The 20,553-nt window shown below is 35.4% G+C and overlaps 2 long non-coding RNA genes across 2 annotated transcripts; both read right to left on the reverse strand.

Moving 5' to 3' along the window:
- Positions 1–717: 717 nt before the first annotated feature.
- On the reverse strand, positions 718–2,138 carry LOC115967244. Its single transcript, XR_004086408.1, has 2 exons — positions 1,838–2,138; positions 718–1,128 (listed from the first exon to the last, which is right to left on the reverse strand). It is a non-coding gene; the product is annotated as an uncharacterized LOC115967244 (long non-coding RNA).
- Positions 2,139–3,523: 1,385 nt separating this feature from the next.
- On the reverse strand, positions 3,524–4,431 carry LOC115967245. Its single transcript, XR_004086409.1, has 3 exons — positions 4,329–4,431; positions 3,951–4,075; positions 3,524–3,587 (listed from the first exon to the last, which is right to left on the reverse strand). It is a non-coding gene; the product is annotated as an uncharacterized LOC115967245 (long non-coding RNA).
- Positions 4,432–20,553: the final 16,122 nt, after the last annotated feature.

Below are 20,553 nucleotides of genomic sequence, written 5' to 3' on the forward strand. Positions count from 1 at the left end.
TGAAGATGTAAAATATGAAGCAATGAGATAAATTGAAGCTCTATACAAAGGAGTTGTGAAGAAACTGAAGCTAGCATCAATAGGGTCTTGGATTTTTTTTGTAGTTTGTTTTGGTGTGTTTATGTATGCTGACAAAACAAAAGCAGCCTATATGATGCTACCTTGATGTAACTCTTTGGATATTGATGTCAATGATAGTAATGTACGAGTGTCTCAGAAAATGTAGCTTTAAGTTATCTTTTGGTGTATAAAAAAAATGTAACCTTTTTATGTTAGCTTTTGGTTTACCAGACAATTTAGCTTATTATTAACTTTGATAAACATTGGTTACCACCACCTACAAAATCTATATCAACAACACCACCAATGATTAAGGTAGGTAAACAACACACAGCTGCATTTTATATAATCTAAATCCCAGTTATTAAGGCAAACAACAACAACACTGTACATAATCTAAATTCCAGAATTGTTTCTAAAAAATTCTTTATCAAGCTTTGACATAATAAGTATTTCACTCTGCAATGACTTATATTTTCAAGTCTAACAAAATAGGCATTCCCATAAGAGTTGCCCATGCTATTGATGTATTTCACTCTAGCAATAGGCAGATATATAACCTAAATATGCAATTTGCAAACAAGCAGCACATAAAGCTGCAGAATTATATTCAGGACAAAAAAATAATTCTAGAATTATCTTTAGTTACAGAATCTATATCACTTAAAGCTCCAGAATTATCACTACCAAATGTATGTGGATTACATAAAACATATTATTGTTAATGCCTAGTTATATGTGCTCAAATTAAGGTTTCTTCTTCTTCTTCTTCTTCTCCTTGGACTGCACCCTTTGAATGGCCTTTTCCGGCACCACCACACATTGACTGTTAGTACCATCACCAACTGTTGAATCTCCAACACTTGTAGCAGAAACCGTTGAATCTCCAGAACTTGCAGCAACCATTGAATCTCCAACACTTGTAGCAGCAACCATTGAATCTCCAGAACTTGCACCAACAACCCTTGCTTCTCCAGCCCCTGCAATTGTTTCAGTTTCAGCAACAGCACTTGTAGTAGCAACAATCCCACCTCCAGCACCTTGCTTTTTGTTAGCATTCTTCTCATTCTGCATCAGAACATTATATTAGTTATAGTTGAGTAAACAACAATCACATTAACTATTAAACATGCATTATAACAATTGCATTATTGTTATTAAACCTACAATATACTACAACTAGGGGTGGCAATTGGACAGGATGGGTAGCTTTTGGGTTGGGTCATAAATGAGTCGGGTCTATAATTAACAATTTATTATCCATTTAAAAAAATTTAAATAATCCACTACCCACCCATTTAAGCAATTATAAAATTCATATTATAAAATTTCTCAGTACTACACAAATCATATGAGTTTTTTTTTTCTAGGCAAAACTAATTCACCTTTCTCTCAAAACAACCAAAGCTAGTAGAACAAAAATAAGAACACCGAAACTGAATCTAACTTGCAGATTTTCTTTTCTCCTAACTCTTCTTGGCAACCAAACAGAGCATAAGTTAAAAAAACTATATCATAAGAATTGAGGAAATATTCTCAAATCTATCTATCTTGATCTAAAATGTGCAAACCACGTAAAATTTTCAATCAAAACAATTTCAAATTTTCCCAGAAAATAGTTTTCCTCAGTACAAATTGTGCCCTAAAACAGAGCATAATAGCAAATACACAACCGCCAAACAAAACCTAATCTAACGATTTTTCCATTTCCCCTAAATTTTCTCGGCAACCAAACATAGGATTAGTAAAAAAATTAAGAAAAATATAGAGTAATTACAGATTCGTAAGCAGATTTGAGTGTCTGAATCAGAGCACGACGTTTTGGATCCCTCCAATGTCGCTTTTGACGTCATGGAATCCGAATCATAGTCCAATGATTTGCCAACGATTTTCATTCTATGATTTCCTTCTTTCTGTGTGAGTGAGTGAGGTTTTGTGGTGTGTTCGAAGAAAGGGGTTTAGATTTTGTCTGTTTGGTAGTTGAGAAAATGCCCAAGAAGATGAAGGAGAAAAGTTTCCGTTAGATGCAAGAAGTGGAGAAAGTGACGGCTGGTTAGCTTTTTTTTTTTTTTTGCATGTTAGGTTTTACATTTTAGGCTTTTAACTGTTTTAAGATTGGGAGATTTACCCATATTAAGTGGATTATTAAATGGGTTGATGTGTTTGGAAAATGTAATTTCTCAAAAAATTATTTATTCTCTAGTTTCATTTATTTTAAAAGTGAAACATCGATACTACTGTTAAAACACAAATCACCTAAATAATAAGTGCTCGTAAATTGTAGAGATAAAATAATTTTACACATATATACACTTAAATTGAAGCAAATGCCAGTATAATGCTGTTCTTATGCCGCTATTAGCAGATCAAACGCTTTTTATGTTGTAAAAAAAAAAAAAAAAAAAAAAAGAGACAGGACACTGCACAGAATTAATGCTTATTACAATAAAGTAGGACTTACCGATAACTTCTTCCAACGATATGTCAAAGTCTTAAGGGATAATGCTACAACATGTACACGATCAAAATCTTCTTTGTTCTTAGGATTGCCTAGCAATGACTTGAATTCTTCATTACTAGGAACATTTTCAAGTAAATTCTGCAAAGTCAATATATATAAAATTATAAGACAAATGCTAGAGAGGTACACAAGGAAAGAGGACAGATAGGAATAGAATTTTGATGGAAGCATACTGTGTGTTTCTTTAGACTTTCCGAGTCTGGATCGTCCTCTAATATGCTGCGATAGGTAACTTCAAACATTTCTTTTACATTGTCATGAGGAGATAATGAATAGGAGTCTAGAAGACGTGCTATGAACTCTAAAAACCTGAAATATTTTACAGATATTATTATTATGAGTGGTATATGAGCGTGTATAGGCAAGAAACAATTTACCAATCATAGTTACCTCATTAAAAAATTGATGCAATTTGTACAACTATTCTCCGCTAACTTTGTGGATGTGCTGCAGAAATTGTCATCTTTGAATATCCCCTCCAATTTTCTGTATTTGAATTTGTCTTGGAAAAACTTTAATTCCACTGTCTGCAATAAGGAAGAACACTAATACTCAACTCTTCCAACGGTGAATGACAGGGTCAATTTTGTTTAGTGGAGTTCCACTGGTGGTTGACTGGATTGTTCATTTGTATTCTATCAATGGCATTTTGCTAGAGCTGATCTAATTAATGTAGGATATGACTGGTACCAAAAATAAGAGATGAGTATGCTTGATGGAAGATTTTGACTTTGATACAAGAAGAAATTAATAGAAGGCTTTTGGAATAAGAATTAATAGGATGTATTTGGCATGATATGGTTTGATGCTTCTCATAGAGGGAAGGTGGACCAATCATATGCTAGATGAGAAATTGCTATGCAAAATGAGTTGGCCCATATGAAACAACGTTAAATCTAGACCCATAATTTGAGCTTCAGTAGTCAATGGGATGAACTTACCTTAATTTGTTCATTGATCGTGTTCACAAGACTTGAAAGGGCTACGACTTCATCAGCCTTCATAACTGTCATATAGATATAGATAGAGTTTGAATAATCAATGCAAACTGACCTCAAGGAATTCATACGCCAAAATGCATAGATATAGATAGATTCTACTTCTCGCTTTTACTATTTGTCCTATAAGTTCAAACTTCAAACACCTGGTGAAGGAAGATTAATCAAGCAAACCATAATAAACTCAATTCTGTTTGTTTTCTATAATAACTTGTTTCATGGCTTTGTCCTTCCTAATTTTGTCATTTTCCCAGTAGGCCATTTTGGGTTAAAAAGATTACTTAAATGTCATTGCATCTTTCGCACTTCAAAGATGATGTTTTACATGGCACACACACCACAAAGTATCATCAAGAGATGAACTACCATACCTATAAGGGAGAAAAATGATCTGCAAATTTTCAAGAAATGCTCTGTTGCCAAATCATCATTTTCCAAGATACAAAGCTTCAAAGTAGCTCTCCAATGGCTGAGAAGATCTCCTCCATACTTCTCACTAATATATTAATAAACAATTATCAATTAATTAGTACAAGAAAACAAATGCTTTTTATTAAAGAATATCTCATAACTCAATCTGATGGATTTAACACCTTATTAATTTTGTTCTTTCAACAGTGGGTACATTTATCTATCTCCTATGAAGGTATTCTTCAAGAGACCATATACATTACAAAACACTTTTGATACACATACAAATCTACAAATATTGAATCATGTTTCTTACAATTAATTAAAAGAACACTTACTTGCGCTGATCCCAAACATCTATTCCCTCACAAATCATAAGTGAGAACAATCTCGTCCACAAATCTGGGAAGAAATTCTTCAACTTTTTCCCAACATCCTCACAAGTTCTCTGTAACAATATAAGCAAACTTCAATGTATAGTATTTATAAAGTGATAAACATGCATTAAAAAATGATAAAAAAATATTATTACTAAAAATAGTCCAAGTATAAATCATTCCTTTATGATCATTCCATTTCATTCCTTTATGAACTCCCAAATAAAGTCTTATTATAACCCTTCCACACGCACCCAAATCAACCTGGACATCTCTTGGAAATTTGATAAGTATTCTATCTACTTTTGTCATAAGCAAACAAAAAAAAAAAAAAAAAAAAAATTTAAGAACTTCTTCTCTCACCCTCACTGACACATGAAATATTATTCTATCATATGACTTCTACAAAAGAACTTGCTGAAAGAAAGTTAAAGGACACTCACATAATATGCATTTAGTTAACAAAAAAAAAAAAAAAATTGAAGAACTTCTCTCACTGTCATTGCCACATGTAGGAAAAAATTGCCAAACAGACTATTCTTGGAAAAAAATTAGACGCGCGGCACATGTTCAAAGTTATTTAGTAAGTTAGACTGTTTTTAAAAGTCGAGTTTGGCAAACTCGACTTTGGGCTGGAAAACAGACACTATAGTGGCGTTTTTTAGTGGCTATAGCAGCGTTTATAGAAAACGCCACTATAGGGAACCTATAGTGGCGTTTCTAACAAACGCCACTAAAAAAAACGTCACTATTATGTCTTTATTCCAGCCCAAAGTCGAGTTTGCCAAACTCGACTTTCAAAAACAGTCTAACTAACTAAATAAGTTTGAACGCGTGCTGTCCAGCTAAAATTTTTCAGAATTTTCACTTTTTGGCAAATTTTGCCCCACATGTAATATTAACCAACATATGACTTCTACAAAAGAAACTGATGAAAGAAAGTTAAAGGGTAATCAACTAACGTGCATTTAATAATGAATAAAAAAAGATTGATATATTAGAACACATACATATTCTCTATCATCGTTAATGTGTATTATGACATTCCGAGAGAAAGTAATCTGGCTGGATGCTTTATTTGGGTAAACTCTGTTCTCGTGGCAGTACGCTTTCTTATATGCTTTATCTTTCTCAACTTTTGTTGCAATGTAATTAACTTCCCCCGTTTGGTCACTATACACCACCTTATATTTTTTATCTTTCTTAAGTCGTTTCACTTTCGCATCTTCTAGCTCTCCATATCGAGCATCATAGTTAGCTTTCCAATTTGACGATTTTTCCTCATAATTTAGCAACTGAAGTAATAATACTGGGAATTGCAATCTCTCTTGAGACGTCAACAATATCGGATGATTTATCAAATGAAAGAATTGGCACCTTTAGAAAGTAAAAGGTAAAAATAATCAGAAAAGAAATTGACTTAGACATTGAATACATAATTTTATGCACATAAAGAAAAACTATTTGTTTCAACATAAAATATTTCCCTTCAAAAAAAGTTTTCAACTAAAATTTTATGAGGAAAATATGTTATTCTCAAGTGTAAGAAGAGTTTTAGTTGATTTTGTTTGGTTGAAAAATTTTACAACACGAAGATAAAAGATCACTGTTTAAAAAAAATTTATTACCATTTTCTAAGATTTTATTGGTGTTTTCAATTAATCCTAAAAATGTTTTTGTTGACTATGATTTTCAGTGTACCAAATATTGAAAAATAAGAAAAATATTTTCAAGAAAATACAGTACTATATACGAAGCCAAACGGGTTTAAATGTAAATGAGTACTTACATTGGCATTCTGATCAATTTTTTATCTGACAATTGCTTTCCGTTCGTAAGACTGTGGAAATCTTGCAACTCCTCATTGTCACGATCATCTCCCAATAATTCTTTCAATATATTATATAATTGGTCCCTTAGCTTACTCACTCCAAGTTTATTTGAGATTCTCATCAATTTGGCACAGCCATTAATAATAGCAATGTCTCGAATCGTTAGTTCTCTCATACTATATCCTTGATTCACCAATTGAATAGCACCAACAATAATGTCCCTTCAAATATGAAATTAAAAAAAAAAAAAGTGACCAATAATCATTATATCACATGGTAATTTTACAGAGATCAAGAAAATAATTAATTATCTATTTTCATACCTGACAATGATCTTGTACTTATCATCCAATAGAAATAGATCATCACGAGACCAAATCCGGGTATTTTTCATTTTAAATTGGTCTAACGTGTAATCTATTTTCGGCACCACTAGCCAAACGTTGGGTTTACTACTAATAACCATGAGAGGATTAACAAATTCATCCATGCCAAGTCTTTGGAGAAAACTTCGGCTCATTTGTGCATTTTCAATAGTATCATATCGAATAAATGATACAAAATCCCCACTCAAGGTACCATGACAAACATTTTCACCAGTGTCTAAAATTTCGTACTCAAGTGTTACTGTACCTTTTTCCTGTAGTAAATAGAGAGAAATACACAACTTTCAATTTAAAATAGAAAGCAAAGCAACAATTTACCTAGTGTGGTGAGCACAAGATAAGTTAATCAATAATTACCAATATGCATTTAAAGAAAGATGTATTATGAATTTTTTTTTTAGATATGCATTTTGGTTTGATATGAATAGAAATATAGATCAATATGGTGGACAATGATATGAAAGTGGGCTAAATTTGAGTTACAAACATGTGCATTTCCAAACAAAACTTTATCAAGAGGAAGAAAAAAAAAACTACCATTTCACTTCAGAATTTTGATGTATAGTAAGAATGAAAGTAAAATCACACACATGCATATAAGAAGAAGAAGAAGAAGTGTAATTCAATAATTTTTTTTTAATTTACAAAATGGGGACGGTGAAAATGTCAACTGTAAAATTTATGATAATCCCCAAAGTTTCCCCAAAAAAAATAAAAAATAAAAAATAATTGGTGTTTTAGAAATTGAAGGGATATTTGTATATAGTCTTACATTTAGGGGTAATTCATTTTTAATACATTTGTTATAAGTAATTTGTTTTTTTTTTTTTTTTTTTTTTTTTTTGAAGCCACCTCAGTGATGTATTATTCATTAAATATTAATAGAGTCATGGTACAAAGCAGTAACAGCTGGGGGAGGGGATTCTTCTATCCAAAACACCTCATCAACAATATTCTTAGCATGTCTAGCTAGTACATTAGCTACCTCATTTCCCCCCCTCTTTACACTATTGACAGAGACCACCTGCATGCTACACATAAGCCATTTAACATCTTCATAAATGTTGCCCAGCCAAGAGTGAGTCCAAGACGATGAAGAAACAGCCCGCATCACAGTTTCGTTATCTCCGTCAATAATTACGCTTGAGAAACCTGCATCAACTGAGAACTCCAATGCCTTCCTACAAGCAAGAATTTCTGCCTCCTCACTGCAAGTGACAGGTGGCCCTTTGACTGACATAGCTGCCATCACCTCCCCTCTGTCATTCCGAATAATTGCACCAAAACCTGAACAGTTCAACTTAGAAAAAACAACAGCATCAAAATTCACTTTATACACAGAAACTGGAGGGGGTTGCCAGTTGATACTCGACAATGTGGGTGTTGAAATAGATAGCTGCACTTGAGAATTATGAAACTCCTCCAGGAACTCCATTGCTCTCTTGTTAAGCCAGCCTGGTTCCTTGAAGCTCCCACCATGGATCATAGTGTTTCTTTGATTCCATATAAGCCAAGCCTGCACTAGAAAGAGCTCAAACTCCGACCTTAAAAGCCTGTCCATAAGCTCCTTAAACAGCTGCAAAGTGTCACTCTGGCCATTGGGAATTTTTTGAATCCTGATCAAACTCCCCACCCACATGTCTTGGCAGCACCACACTCCCACAGCATATGCACACCTGTTCCAGGGCATCGTCTACAGCAGTGACACATGTTGTCAGGTATGATTCTTCTTTTAGCTAGATTCACATGGGTTGGAAGGATTTCCAGGCAAGCTCACCACCCAAACACCTTGATTTTATTAGGGACTCTAAGGCGCTATAATTTCGACCAGACTCGCTGACCACTAGGACCAGAAGAGCACTCTGTCCAGCCATTCTGTCTCAACAATTGCCTTGCCACCTGATACCCAGATTTACAAGAATACACTCCATCCTTAGTATGCAACCAGAAAATAGAGTTCGATACCTGTCTATGGCTCAATGGAATCCTGCAAATCGCCTCAGCGTCTTCTCCATGGAATCTTGATATGATGAGTTCTCTATTCCACCAATTAAGGTCCGGATCAATAAGCTCATCAACCCTCCAATCCTCATCCTCCACGAGATGGATACACCACTCTGTTAGAAGGGTGGTTGGGTATCCATTTATCCAATTTTACTCTAATTAATGAGTCATTACCCACCCTCCAGCAACATCCTTGCTTCAACATCGACATTGCTACCATTATACTTTTCCAAGTATAAGAGCAGTGTTGTGACTCCACAACATCAAGGAAATGGCATTGTGGGAAGTATCGAGATTTAAGGCATTGGAACAAGATTGAGTCTTGGTCTTGTAATAGTCTCTAGCCTTGCTTAGCAAGCATAGCAAGGTTGAAGCTCCTCAAGTCGCGAAAGCCCATTCCACCCTCTTTCTTAGGCCTAGATAAGAAACTCCAGCTTTCCCAGTGAATCTTCCTCTCACTACCAGCTTGGCCCCACCAAAACTTTGCACACAAGACATTAAATTTATCACATAATCTCAATGGCAATTGAAAGACCCCCATCGTGTATGTGGGTAAAGTCTGCCCTTGGTTTTTCTTTGTTTTTTTTCTTCTTTGTCTCTTTTATGTCTGTCCTTTCCATCCTTAGCATCATGTCTAGGAAGACTAGAGCAAATAGGAAATCCTCCTCCCTCTTCTACAGGTGATCCTTCTACTGAGGCGTATATGGATCCGATTGTTGTTGCTGCTCCTCCACCTTCTACTTTGGATGATTTGAGCATTTGTCGTATGTTGAAGACTGTCATGACCATTCCGGCGGCTCATGGTCAACTTTTGGTGGATGTGCTTGCCGAGCTTCAGTCATTGCGAGTAGATTTGGCGAGTCTTCGACGATCACCTCCGCCACCTCCTTTTGCTGATGAGTCATGATTGCCCTTTGGCAATTCATCACAAAAAGAGGGAGTACATTTGGAGAGGAGATTTTGCTGTTAGGGGGAGATTTTTGTTGTTTTGGAGCTGTGGAGCCTTACATTGTATCTAGGTACTTCATTTTGTATCTATGTTTTTGGCTCATGATGTATTTTTGCTTTTGTTTGAGTTGTCCATGATAAGGGGAGATACTTTGATTATATATGTTTCTTGTTTTACATTGTTTATTGATTTATATTTATGAGTTATTTATAATATATGTCTTTATTTTTTATGTTATGTGAAATCAAGAAATTATTCTGTTTTACTTGTATTTTTCACACATGCGTTTATGCGTTTGTTGAATGTTTCAGGAATATACAGGTTGATTTAGTCGTGCTGCTGTCTACATTTGCAACTGATAGATAGTAGTTAGGTTGAATTTGTTGTGTTGGGCAATGTTTTTGTAATGGGCTGTTTCTTGTAAACTTTGAGTTTTGTCACGGATTGTCAAAGGGGGAGTTTGTTGGGTTCTAAGACTTTAGGTCTAAATGTATTAGAACTTCATTTTATAATGTTGGCAAACCATGATCAAAACGTTTTAGTCTTGTTTTAGACTTGCTTAAAGTATGTTTGTGTAAAGTTGGAATTGAGTGTACTGCAAGATTTACTATGTAAATTTGCCTAGCTCGATCGATCGAGAATTAGACTCGATTGATCGAAACTTATGCAGATTGTTTTTCTACATAATTTTTCCAACTCAGTCCAAGCCTATATGACGTGTAAAGTTTTATGTTTTGCCTTAAGAATAAAAGGGAAAACCGTAACCACGTTTTTAGGTTGCTCTTTATGCTATGTGTGTGAATCTCTTGTGAGATTTAGAGGTGTTTACCTTCATACACACTTAGAGCATCTCCAACAGGGCTAGGCATCTCTAAATTTTGGAGAAAAAAGCCACTATTCACGCCCAAAATGAAGTCCAATAGCCTCGGCATCTCCATTTTTTTTTTTAGATTTGCTACAATAGCTCTCCAGGCCTGGAGAGCACTGTAGCAATCACTGTAGCTTTTGCAAAGATTATTTCTCATTAAACTAATACCGGTTGAATTAAAAAAATATTTTTTTCTCTTTCCTCCCTTTCTCTTTCTTCCTCACTCTCTTTCTCTCTTCTTTATCTCAACGGCTACAAAACGCAGAATACAATCCAAACATGAAAACAATTTTTCTCATAAACCAAATGAAATCAGAAAAAAAGTAAAAGAAAAAAAAAAGAAAAAGAAAAGAGAGAGACCTATTCATGAGCAAAATAATTAATTCAATCTCAATAATCACAACCGATTAAAATTTTTAATTTTCACTCAATAATCACAACGGTAACAACAGAACTATTCTTGATCTTTTCTCTCAAACATCTCTAAACTCAGTCTCAATCAAAATACAAACTCAAATCACAATTTTAAAACTAATCAAATAAGAACCAAAAAAAAAAAACTGACCCATCTGAGCCTCGGTGGGGAGGAGGATATGCGGTGGTGGGAGAAGGACAAGCGGACGATCTTCATGTGTGAGAGAGAGCTCCAGCCGAAGTGCTGCTAGAGAAGAAAAGAAAAAAAGAAAAGTGCTCCTAGTGTTCCAGCCGAAGTGCTGCTAGAGAAGAAAAGTGCTCCAGCCGCTGCTAGAGAAGAAAAGAAAAGAAAAGAAAAAAAAAAGGTGCTCCAGAGAAAGTGCTAGAGAAGATTAGAGATAAGGGAAAGGTGTGGAGGAGAAAAAAAGAGGAAAAAAGAAAAGAAAAGAAACGTGTGGAGGAAAAAAAGAGATAAAAGGAAAAAAAAAATCCTAATTGAAAAATACTACCACAATATTTTTACAATATTTTCTCAATAAATTTTAAGTAACAGATTTTTATTAGTTAATATTGGCGAGTAAAAAAATAATTTCAGTGGTGGGTTTAAATTAGAACTAGTAATAACTTTCCACATAAATTTTGTTGTGAAAGTATTACGTAAAATGTTGTGAACATAGCAATTCTTATTGAAAAATATAGTTGTTAAAAAAAGAATAAATGATGATTAAAAAAAGAATAAACAATAAATGATGAAATAATATTTAAATGAGATAGAGAATGAGATAGAGAATCTGTTGAAAAGTGTATTTGAAAAAGTGGGTAGCTAAAAGCTAATGTCACTGTTCATTCTCCAAACAGGTAAAAATTAGGCAAAAATTTAGAGAGACTGTTGGAGATGCTCTTAAGGTTATCAAGATTTAGATTGATGTCTAAAGCTTGATGATCGTTTCAATTGCTGTTTCAAGAGTTTAAAGATATACAAGCAGAAGTGTTTGTACTTGCTGTGAATACAAGAAAGAAGTAGTCCGTAGACTCGGAGTTGTCACGTGATCATAGTAGTAAGTTTCTTACTCGAGGTAGCAATAGGATGTTAGTGGTCTAAGTTGCTATTGTGTAAACTTCAATTCTTTCATAGTGGATCTGTTTTATTTTGAGGATAGTTAGGTTAGATCCTCCCCAGGTTTTTTACTGATTTAGTTTTCTTAGGTTATCATACTTTTGTGTTATTTATTTTCCGCACTTTACAATGATATGATATATTTGTGTTAACCTAGATCTGATAATTTGACCAAATAATCCCTTGGCTAATTAACTAAGTTAATCTAGTTGTGTTTTTAAGGGGTCTAAAAACGTACATTCTTCTTTTGTTATCTCAATTACTTCTTCTTCATCCACTATTAGCTTCATATTTTCCAACCCATTAATCACATCGTCCGCCATGAGCACTAGTGACAGAAAGAATGAAACAAAGAAAAGAGAAAAGAAAAAGAGAAAATACCCTTAGAATTTATCTAGGGGAGGGAGAGCTCGTTAAAACGAGAGGAAGGGCTCCTACAGAGAGGAGAGGAGACGTAAGCTAAGGTAAATGTTTTATCTCCATGCAAGATAAGAATGTGTAATTTGTTTCCAATATGGTGTCATAGAGTAATTATTGAAGCATCAGTGATGTTAACTAGTTTTATTAAAAAAAAAGTTATGTTAACTGTAATAGGCATATCAAAATCAATCATATATTCCTACCCCCAAAAAAAAAAAAAAAAAAATCAATCATATATCTACCTAAATAAATACTTATAAAAAAAGAAGAAGAAAAGAATGATATCTTTCTCAACTTATGTACTAATGAAATTTTATCTCTCATAAAAAAAAAAAAAAAAAAAAAAATCTGTAACGGAGCATGAAACGAAATCTTACCATATTTGTAAAGGAGCATGAAAAAGGAAATCTTACCACATTTGTAATGGAGCATAAGAGAGGAAATCTTACCACTACAGGTTCTGGCAAAGTACTCTGTAACAAAATAGAAATAAAGGAAGAAACAAATGTGTAAACACACAGGAAGAACAGAGAGAGAAATTGAGAGAAGAGATAAGAAACTTTCTCTAATTCTTATATTGAATGAATCTGTACATACATCAAGCTTATATACATCTCTGAAATCAAATACCCAAAACAGAGAGCAACGGAATAACTGAAAGAATAACAGAAAAGAGAGAAGGAGCTAATGGAGTTAGTTACAACACGTGTGAGAGTTAGTTACAATACGTGTGACATAATCTGAGTTAAATAATCAACCAAGACTACATGCCGTTTAGCTGCTCTTCTAAGTAGACTTGTAGCTTAGCTTATTTGTAGTGTCGTTGCACTCCTCTTCTCATTCTTCTTATTCTCTGCTCCTTTCTTCTTTGTTGTCTGATACTCCCCCTCAAGATGAGACTCAGAATGATGTATGTTTAATACATTCATCTTGGAAATTAAGAACTTCAGCTGCTGACTGTATAATGCCTTGGTAAATAGATCTGCTAGTTGTGTATGTGTGGGAGTGAAGAATAAACGAATCACCTTTTCTTGTACCTTGTCTCTAACCAAGTGGCAGTCTACTTCTATGTGTTTTGTACGTTCATGGAAGACAGGGTTCTCACCAATATAGATTGCTGCCTGGTTATCACAGAAAAGCATGCCCGGTTGTGGATGATCAACTTCAAAATCCTTTAACAAAGCCAACAGCCAAGTCATTTCACAAACACTTAAGGCCATTGCCCTATATTCAGCTTCAGCTGAGGATCTAGAAACTATGGATTGTTTCTTAGACTTCCATGAGATCAATGAGTCTCCTAAAAACACACAAAATCCAGTAGTAGACCTTCTGGTATCTACACAAGAGGCCCAATCTGCATCCGTGTAAGCCTTCAAATGCAAATCTGATTTTGATGATAGTAGAATGCCTTGGCCAGGGCATCCTTTAATGTATTGCAACACCTTGTAGGCTGCATCAAGATGTGGCTTTCTAGGCTTAGCCATGAATTGGCTTAGTTTATGAACTGAATAGGTAATATCTGGTCTTGTTATGGTTAGATAAAGCAGTCTTCCAACTAATCTCCTATAAACACCCGGATCAGTCAACAATTCTCCTTGAAATTTGCTTAGCTTTAAGTTTTGTTCCATTGGTACTTTGCTGGGTTTGCAACCTGTCATTCCAGCATCTTTGAGAACACCTAATGCATACTTCCTTTGACATAATGAAATTCCTTTCTCTGATCTAGCAACCTCAAGACCAAGAAAGTATTTCAAATTACCAAGGTCTTTCAACTTGAATTCCTGATTCAAAGAAGTTTTAAGATCTTCAACTGCTTGGACATCATTACTTGCAATTAGAATGTCATCAACATAAACAAGTAATGCTATGAAAGTCTGATTGCACTTCTTAGTAAACAAGGAGTAATCTGATTTGGATTGCTTGAAACCATATTTTAAAATGATTGAAGAGAACTTGGAGTACCACTGCCTTGATGCTTGCTTGAGACCATACAAAGACTTGTTAAGCTTGCAAACTAGGTTCTCCCCCTTGCTGTGAAATCCTTGAGGTAACTGCATATAGACTTCTTCATGGAGATCACCATTAAGAAAAGCATTGTTCACATCAAGTTGAACCAAATGCCAACCTCTCACAGCAGAAATGGCAAGAAGAGTTTTGACAGTAGTGAGCTTAGCAACAGGTGAGAAAGTATCAGTGAAGTCTAAGCCAGCTTGTTGAGTGAAACCTTTGGCAACAAGCCTGGCTTTGTATCTGTCCAAGGAGCCATCAGCATTGTATTTGACTCTATAGACCCATTTGCACCCAATGGCCCTTTTATGAGGAGGTAAAGGTGTAATGGACCAGGTTTGATTAGCCTCCAAAGCAGCAATTTCAGATGCCATAGCATCCTGCCAATTAGAATCTTTGATTGCCTCATGGTAAGATGTAGGTTCAGGTATGGCAGAGATGAGGGAGCAGAAATGTGCATAATTGGAGGATAATTTTGAAGAATTAAGATAATGAGACAAGGGAAAGAGGATACCTGACTTATTGGCAGGAAGGGAAGGTGGATTATCAGTAACAACTGTGCTGCATTTAAAATCTGTTAAGTATGCAGGTGGTTTGGAGAGTCTGGATGACTTTCTTAAGGGAATAGAGGATGGAAGAGTAGAAGGAATGATAGGTTGGATAGATTGAGAAGATGAAGGATCTGCAGAATTTGTAACATGTAATTCTGTAGAATCTTCAACAGGTAAGGTTGCAGTATTGGGAACAAGTGAATCTGCAGGAGCTAAAACTGAGATATCAGTAGGTAAAGGAGCTAAAGGAACATCATGATTGGGAATAGCATCAGTGAGAGGAACCTGTGGGACATAAGAAGAAGTGCCAGAGGTTTCAAAATCAAAGAAAGAGGTAGGTGGTTCAGCCACTGAAGGAAAAAGGTGAGATAAAGGGATATTAGTGTTTGGAGAATAAGAATGAGGCTGTGAAATGAAAGGAAAAACAGTCTCAAGGAAATGAACATCTCTGGATATGAAAATCCTCTTGGTAGTCAAATCAAGTAATTTGTAACCCTTAACTCCAAACGGGTAACCAAGGAAGACACAAGGGGATGATCTAGGATCAAATTTGGATCTGTTGTGGGATAAGGTAGAGGCAAAGCAAAGACAGCCAAATACCTTTAAATGAAGAAAGGAAGGAGGCTTTCCATAGAGTTTTTCAAAGGGAGTTTTCTGGTTCAGAAGTTTGGAGGGTAACCTATTGATTATATAAGCAGCAGTCAATACACAGTCACCCCAATAGCAAATAGGAACATTAGATTGAAATTTTAATGCCCTTGCAATGCTTAAAATGTGCTGGTGTTTCCTCTCCACAACTGAATTTTGTTGTGGAGTGGCAACAGATGAATGTTGGTGAATGATACCTTTACTTGCATAAAAGTCTTTTAAGAAAAATTCAGGGGCATTATCAGTTCTAATGGTCTTGATATTTGCATGAAATTGAGTATTGATCATGTTATAGAAAGAAATCAGCAAAGGTCTAGTCTCAGCCTTTGATTTCATAAGATAAATCCAAGTGGATCTTGTGGCATCATCCACAATGGTAAGAAAGAATCTGAATCCATCATGAGTGAGCTTGGCAAATGGTCCCCAAACATCACAATGGATCAAATCAAAAGTAGCATTTGAAACATGATTAAGAAAGGGAAATGGAAGCCTTTTCTGTTTTGCAATTGGACAAAAAACACAATTTTTATTGCTATGAAAATTTTGTACATCAGGTATATGACTGTGTAAGGCCTGAAACTTATTATCAGAGGCATGTCCTAACCTCATGTGCCAAAGATAAGACTTGCTAACTCTAGGAATGGATATTGAACCAGATACAGAATTGACAAAAGATTGCAAAACAGACTCAAGAGTTGAAGAATCTTCTGAAACAGATTTGTAAGAAGATGCAGTGTGCAGCAGATACAGATTGTCATGTAATTCACCCACTCCAATCGTTTTCCAACAAGTAACGTCCTGTATAAAGCAAAAATTTGACAGAAAAATGAAACAAAATGAAAGTGTTTTGGTTAATTGGCTAACAGAAATCAGGTTGAAGGTGAAAGAGGGAACACACAACACATTTTCAAGTTTTAAAGTTGAAGTAACCTGAATTGTACCTACATGTGTAACTGTGATCCTTTCACCATTAGGTAATTGAACAAATGTGGAAATGGAGCTAGTGATGTGTGTAAACAAAGATAAGGAATGCACTATGTGGTCTGTGGCTCCGGTATCAAGGATCCAAACATTAGTACCATAGGCATTCTTATTGACAGGATTAACAGCAAAAACTGAATGTTGCAAGTCTAAGGAAACACAATCTGACCAAGTATTACACAAATTACCTGAAAGAGCAGAATTAGCTGAGTGCAATGCATCATTGGCAGCACCAGATGTGGATGCATGATGAGAGCTGAGCATTGAGATTAACTGTTGATATTGCTCTAAAGTAAAGGGAAATGAATTGACCTGTTGATTGCCAGAATTGTTAGAAATTCCTTGATCATCTTCAGTCAAGACCTGATTGGCCATGGCCACTCTACCCTTCTGCTTGTAACCTGGAGGATATCCTACCAATTTGTAGCATTTTTCTACAACATGTCCAAGCTTGCCACAGTGACTACACACAGGCTTCCCTTTTGCATTGATTCCTTTAGTGCTCTTGTTGTATCCTGGATATGGAATCCCTTGATTGAATCCTTGATTCTTGACTGTAAGGGCAGTTGATTCAATAGAAGGACCAGTAGAAAATCCTGAATACCTTTGCCTTTCCTCTTGAATCACCAGAGAAAATGCCTTATCAATGGAAGGACTAGGCTCCATCATGAGTATTTGTGTTTTCACTTGAGAATAGGAATCATTCAACCCGTTCAAGAATTGCATGAGAGAATCTTGATGCTGAAAGGTTGTGATCCTATCATTCACACCACAGGTGCACTTTCCACATGAACAACAAGGTGAAGGCCTGAAATTCAATAATTGATCCCAGGCAGCTTGAAGATCAGTGAAGAAACCAGTGACAGTAGCAGCACCTTGCATCATAGTGGAGATTTGTTTTTGAAGTTGAGAGATCCTAGGTCCATTTGCTTGAGAAAATCGTTTCTTGAGAGTATTCCACACTTCGAATGCAGTGTCTCTGTAAATTACACTGGCAGTGAGGTTGGGAGAAACGGAATTCAAGATCCAAGAGGAGATCATTGAATTGCATTTGGACTAGGCTTGCTTCTCTAACGGTGTGATCGCCATTGATGCATTAACAGTACCATCAATGAATCCAAGCTTACTCTTGGCATCCAAAGCCATTCTCATTGCTCTGGACCACATAGGAAAATTATCCTCTGTTAATGGTTGAGTAACCAGAATCGCACCTGGTGTTTCACCATGATGCAAGAAAAATGGACTTCGTGGATCCTCCATCGGAGTCAGTTCTCGTTGAGATGAGAAAATCTGAGTAGCCTGAGTAGCTTGAGTATTCGACGCCATTGAAGAAGGCTCGAGCTCTGATACCATGTAACAAAATAGAAATAAAGGAAGAAACAAATGTGTAAACACACAGGAAGAACAGAGAGAGAAATTGAGAGAAGAGATAAGAAACTTTCTCTAATTCTTATATTGAATGAATCTGTACATACATCAAGCTTATATACATCTCTGAAATCAAATACCCAAAACAGAGAGCAACGGAATAACTGAAAGAATAACAGAAAAGAGAGAAGGAGCTAATGGAGTTAGTTACAACACGTGTGAGAGTTAGTTACAATACGTGTGACATAATCTGAGTTAAATAATCAACCAAGACTACATGCCGTTTAGCTGCTCTTCTAAGTAGACTTGTAGCTTAGCTTATTTGTAGTGTCGTTGTACTCCTCTTCTCATTCTTCTTATTCTCTGCTCCTTTCTTCTTTGTTGTCTGATATACTCTTTGGTAGAGCTGTCAGGAAAAGGAAAAAGAAAAGTTTATATATCTATCTATCTATCTAGAGAGAGAGAGAGAGAGAGAGAGAGAGAGAGAGATTGAAGCATGGAAATGGGGTAGCTTACTCAAATGGGTTGACGAAGATCTTGAAGGCTCTGTCAATGGTGGAAAATTAGTCTCATATTCACTTTGTTTCATGCTTTCAGAGATTGATGTAGAAGAAAAAGCCTCTTTTTGAGAATTTTCAGTGCTGAAAATATTTGAGTAAAATACATGAACACTCATGGGTCCCACAATAGGCAGAGGGTCTCTCACAAGACTTGGGCCTCTTTTCCAGCCGGTCAGCCCTGTCAAGAGCATCGAAAATTATATGTTGTACCCGGCGTATACGTCGGGTGTCTCACACTTAGGCAGGCCTCACAGTGTGTGGGACCTGCCAGTTTGTGAGTGACCCCGAGAGCACATGTAAGTCTAAAAAAAAAAAAAATACTGTAATGCTCTGTTTGTTTTCTTGAAAAACTATCTAGGTAATTTTTTACATTTTTCAGTATTTAGTAACATAAAAAAACTAATTAATAAAAAATTATCTTTAATCAATAAAAAATCTTAATAAAAATAAGACATATTTTCTAAGATGTTTTCCAAATTTTTTTTTTTTTGAAAAACAATCTTCAATCATCACATCTCTTATAAATATTATTTTTTTCTTTACCTTCTGTAGCCGCGGGAAACAACTATTTTGGCGCCTCTGTCTCGCAGTCTCATGATAAGCTGTCACTTCTCCCTTCTCTTGGCTTTTTCTCTCCTCTCATATTCTCACTGTCTCTCCCCCTCTGGTCTCTCCTCTTTTTAGTTTTCACGGATCTCTCTCTATCTGTCTCTCACGGTCAACAACTCTTCCTTGCAGTATTCCCACGGTAAGGTTCTTGATTTCAATTACCTATCCAGATCTTCAATGGTAGCCATTATTCAATTATACGTCACTGTAATTATTGTCAAACGTTTTGTATACAAAAACATCAGAAATCACGTTGGAAATGTTCTCTGGAAAATGACCTATTTTCCAAAAAATATTAATACTGAAACAAATAGGGCATAAAAAAAAAATTAAAAATTAAAACCCCGCAAAAGGAGCAAACGGAACAAGCAAAAACGAAGGAAAAAAAAGAAAAGAAAAGAGAGGTGAGACAGACACCACGTGAGAGGGACCCACGCTGCCGCTCACGCCTCACACCGCCACTGCTTCCCGTAGCATACCCTAACGGGAAACTGCCACGCCTCACGCCGCCACCGTTGCCACGCCCACGCGAGACCTATCTTGCCGCCGGTTGCTCGATCTGCCCAGCCCAGCTTCATTTAATCTATCCTAATATAATATTTGTGAATCTCAGAATCTAACAACCTGTTCTTGTGGACTTGTGGTGTTTATTGATGAGTGATGAACTGAGTTGTTGATTGTGAATTAAATCTGCGTTTTTTTTTTTTTTTTTGGCTTTGTGACTCTCTCTCTTATATTATATAGATAAGAGAGATAGAGAGAGAGCAAAGTTTGTAGAGATTAGAGAATATATTACTGTAGTGTTTATCTGTTTGTTCTTTATTGACTGGTAGTTGGGCAATAATAGGGACAAGTGACAGAAAAAAAATGGTAAAGTTAGGAAAAGTTTACATAGTGTCGGTAGTGGGAGTGGGTAGGGAAAATAATTTTTTTGACGAAATCTTTCAAGTTATACATTGAAAAGGATATAGTTTCGACATTTAGTTTTGATTCAATCATAGATGATTGAGTTCCCTTTTCATAGATGATTGTATTAAAAAATAATAGTGTTTCGTGTCTTTTATTTTTATTGGTAGATGATTGTATCTTAATATATTAAAAAATAATGATTTTTGGATATTTGTCTTGATTGATAGTTTATTAATACTATATGGATGCTCAGGTTGTACAGTGTGCTTACAATTTGGTTCATCTCACTTCATCATTTGCACACACGAGTGTTTGGATAAACTTATGTAAAGACAATAGGCTGTTATTTTTTAGGTGGTCATACTCTTATTTCAAGGACCTCTCCATCTTAGTTCAAGTATTTGCTTATATGAAAAAACAGCTTATTTAATGAAAATGTAACCATAAACTACTATTATTTATGATGCTCCAACAGCATGTGGGGTATCAAGAGTATTGTAAAGAAAATGTTAAAGGGTTTTGAATGCTTCGGCAAGCTCAACTAGCAACATTCTTCATTTGTC

The sequence above is a fragment of the Quercus lobata genome, chromosome 11 (assembly GCF_001633185.2).
Source record: "Quercus lobata isolate SW786 chromosome 11, ValleyOak3.0 Primary Assembly, whole genome shotgun sequence".
Classification (NCBI taxonomy): Eukaryota; Viridiplantae; Streptophyta; class Magnoliopsida; order Fagales; family Fagaceae; genus Quercus; species Quercus lobata.